The sequence below is a fragment of the Nestor notabilis genome, unplaced genomic scaffold, assembly GCF_000696875.1.
Source record: "Nestor notabilis isolate BGI_N333 unplaced genomic scaffold, ASM69687v1 scaffold16808, whole genome shotgun sequence".
Taxonomy (NCBI): Eukaryota; Metazoa; Chordata; class Aves; order Psittaciformes; family Psittacidae; genus Nestor; species Nestor notabilis.
This window is the reverse complement of record NW_009941695.1, coordinates 6,395-10,066: the sequence shown is the minus strand read 5'-3', so window position 1 is coordinate 10,066 and position 3,672 is coordinate 6,395.

Here is a 3,672-nt window from a genome sequence, read left to right as displayed (position 1 = left end):
CCCAGCAGCATCCCTCACTGCCGGCTGTGCCAGCCACGGTGGGACATCTGGATTTATTGACTTGTAATTTATCTTTATGCACATGGATGATCTCCAGGGAGGACCATGAGAGGATGCACCTTCGCTCCTCAGCGCCTGAAGTGTGCCCTGCCCCAGCTCACGCCTTCCTCCCCTCCACTGGGGCTGGACCTTCAGCATCCCAAGGAGAACACCCCACTGAGGCTTTGGTCCAGGGTGTTTCTCCACGTCCAAAAGGAGAAGCAAACTGGGACTTGATTTTAGGGAGGCTTCCCTGCCCAGTTACCATCCCTAGGGATGCAGAGAGCTGGGACCACATCCTCAAGCATCCTGGCCATTCCATCCTGCTCCTGCTTCATTTCTTTCACCCTTCAGGAGCAGTGGGTGCTGGCAGCCACATTCCCATGGCAATGGGTGGGCAAGTGACAACCAGAGGTTTGATGCCAAGAGGTGGAGATGGCAGCTGATGGGCACAACCATGCGTCCATCCTTGCACCACCCTCCATGAGACAGAGCAGATGGGAATGGGGCCCCACATCTACATCACCTGCCATTTCCAAGTGGGCTTCATTAGTCCATTCTCTTTTAAAGCTTTTAATTACAGTACTTAATGAGCAGGCTTTTGAGACAGCATTTCCAGGCAGACACTGATTGACTCTCCCTGGGGAGGGAGCCTGCCACGTCGAAGCACAACAGCAGAGCCTGCATTGGACCCCTGGAGCAGCCACATGTGAGCCAGAACCAGGGCAAGCAGCATCCCACCCCTCAAACCCAGTGCTGAGGCAGGAATCAGCAGGAATCCTGCTCTGCTGGTTCACTGCAGAGAATTCCTCCATGAGGAGGATGCCAAGTGGTGGGGATGCTCCTGCTCAGGGTTTTCCCCATATGAACCCTCTGTCAGTGATCCTCAGAGGGGAGATTTAGATTAGACATTAGGAAGAAGTTCTTTCCTGTGAGGGTGCTGAGGCGCTGGCACAGGGTGCCCAGAGAAGCTGTGGCTGCCCCATCCCTGGCAGTGTTCAAGGCCAGGTTGGACACAGGGGCTTGGAGCAACCTGCTCTAGTGGAAGGTGTCCCTGCCCATGGCAGGGGGTTGGAACTTTAAGGTCCCTTTAACCCAAACCAGTCTGGGATTCTACGAATGGGTGCTGGCTGCATGCTGCCCAGCAAACCCCTGCTCATCCCTGGCAGTGGTGGGAGACCTGACAGCTCCACACCAGAGAAGGAAGCAGGTTTAGTTCCAAGAGCACAAAACAAGTTCTCAAAAACAACAGCTTTTCTGAAACAAAAAGGGAAACACGATGGTAAAATAGAAGAAAGCCCACAAGAGCTGGCAGGGTGACAGCAGGAGTCAAACTTCCTTTTAACCTGATTTTTAGAAGCTGCTCAGGTGCCTTTTAAAACCACGGTGGTTATTTAAAAGGCACCGGCTGGAAATGTCAGCCACAGTCCCACACACAGAGCTCAGGCCCCCAGAAACACCACACAGCACCAGCAGGTTCCCATCACAGACAGTGCTCAGCTTCACACCAAGGACCACAGGAGAAAGAGCCCTGGAAAATGCTCTTTTCTGGTGGGTTTCTGAGCAAAGCCCTGGCCCAGGCTCCACTGAAGAAGAGATCTGGAGAGGAGGCTTAGCCACAGTGCTCCTAATCCAGCTGCCCTGACAAACACAATCAGCATCTGAGCAGCTTCCCCGACGCAGATGGAGCCTGGAGCACCCTGCAGGGCTGGATCTAACCTTGGGGCAGGCAGGGAGAGCAACCAGTGTCTAGGGAAGCCCTTTACTATCAGCACGTCAAATCTAAGACAGCTGTAGGAGGAAGGGGAAATGGTTGAAAAGCTTTTCTAAATCCACTCCCCAGCATGGTTTGGGGGCTGCAGCTTCCCCCTGGCCAGAGTTATTGGCTCCCTGGGGAATCACTGCACCCCAGAAAGACAGAGGGGATGGGAGGGGATGAAACCACCTCTGCCAGCAGCTTGCAGCACTCTTCCTTTTACCTCCGGTGAGATTTTGCAGGGATGCAATGGGAGGATTAAATATAAGCAAGGAAGTGCAAGCAGATCCGGAGGAGAGGGAAGGGCGAGTGGTCCTGGCAGACAGCCGCAGCAGGATTTGATTTATCAGGGTGCAATAGGTCCGGCTGCAGGTGCCAGATGTGAAGATCAGGCAGTTCACAAGTCCCGGCTGCCAGATAAATCAACTGTCGAACCCCGTGTCCCAGGGATGGGAGGTGAGCTCCAAACCATGGTGTAACACAGCAAGGAATTGCTCACACATCCCCCTTGCACCACTTTGGAAAGGTCTGTGAGGGAGGGAGCAAGCATCCACCTTCATGGAGAAGGGACCCCAAGACCTTCTACGTGCAAGCCCTGACTCTAGTAGCTCACAGACCCCCAGCATTCAACCCACAGAGATGGGGCCACATCTGAAACACCAGCACCAGTGGGTAATCACTTCATCACCCCCATTCCAGCTCCACTTCCCCACGTAAGCCAGCCCTGGGGGTTAAGCCTGGATGGAGGAGGATTTAGACGCAGGATGCTAAATTGCATCGCCCAGCTCAGCGATTTGCAAGCTCTTCTGCTCGCTCCAGTGCTTCCCCTCCCATATCCGACCACCACAGGGGATATGGCCAGCTCAGCCCCACTGACACATCTGCTTGTCTCCCACTTGTTCAGCTCTGGGGCCCTCAGCACAAGAGGGATGTGAACCTGCTTGAGTGAGTGCAGAGGAGGCCACAAAGATTAGACGTCAGGAAGAAGTTCTTCCCTGTGAGGGTGCTGAGGCGCTGGCACAGGGTGCCCAGAGAAGCTGTGGCTGCCCCATCCCTGGCAGTGTTCAAGGCCAGGTTGGACACAGGGGCTTGGAGCAACCTGCTCTAGTGGAAGGTGTCCCTGCCCATGGCAGGGGTTGGAACTGGGTGAGCTTTAAGGTCCCTTCTAACCCAAACCAGTCTGGGATTTGATGGCAAAAAGCTACTGGAAGGTCTAAATTCAGCCAGGCTGGGACCCAGGTCCCCATCAAGGTGACAGCGCTCTGCCCACCATGCCTGCTGTGTCTCCCACACCTCACACACTGTCACCACCATCCTCAGCAATCACTAGCTGGTGCCCTGCAGCCCCAGGAATTGCAACTACCTTTAAAAGGTGCACAAAAGGCAGCCAAATTATTATTATTATTAATAGGTTTAAGTTCCCTCTACAGGGAATTCCCTTCATTCCACTGGTAATATTTAGAGGGCTACAGATCTGAAACCACTGAGCTAAGCATGTCCTTAGAGAGGAGATTAATGCCATCATATTATTCAGGAGACAACTATGAGCTGAAGACAGGGGAGCTTGCTTTGAAAATGAAAAAGTAACTGGCATGAAAAACCTGCCTTTAAGCACCTACCTCTGCACCGCTGCCTTTATCAGCTCTGAACAGCAGTGATCCCAGCCTCGGCTGGAAACAGCAGAGTTGGGAGTGCTGGCATGGGAGAAAAGCCATCACAGGGTGCAAAGGACCAATGCCTGTCCCTGTGCTCATCACCTCCCACCCCCAGTCAGGGCCAGTGACCAAGAGAAGGCACCATCAGGAGATGAACTCCTTTCGGTGCACAGTGGTACAAGGATGCACGTTGGTACTGAAGCACAGCTCCCTGGTGCAGCA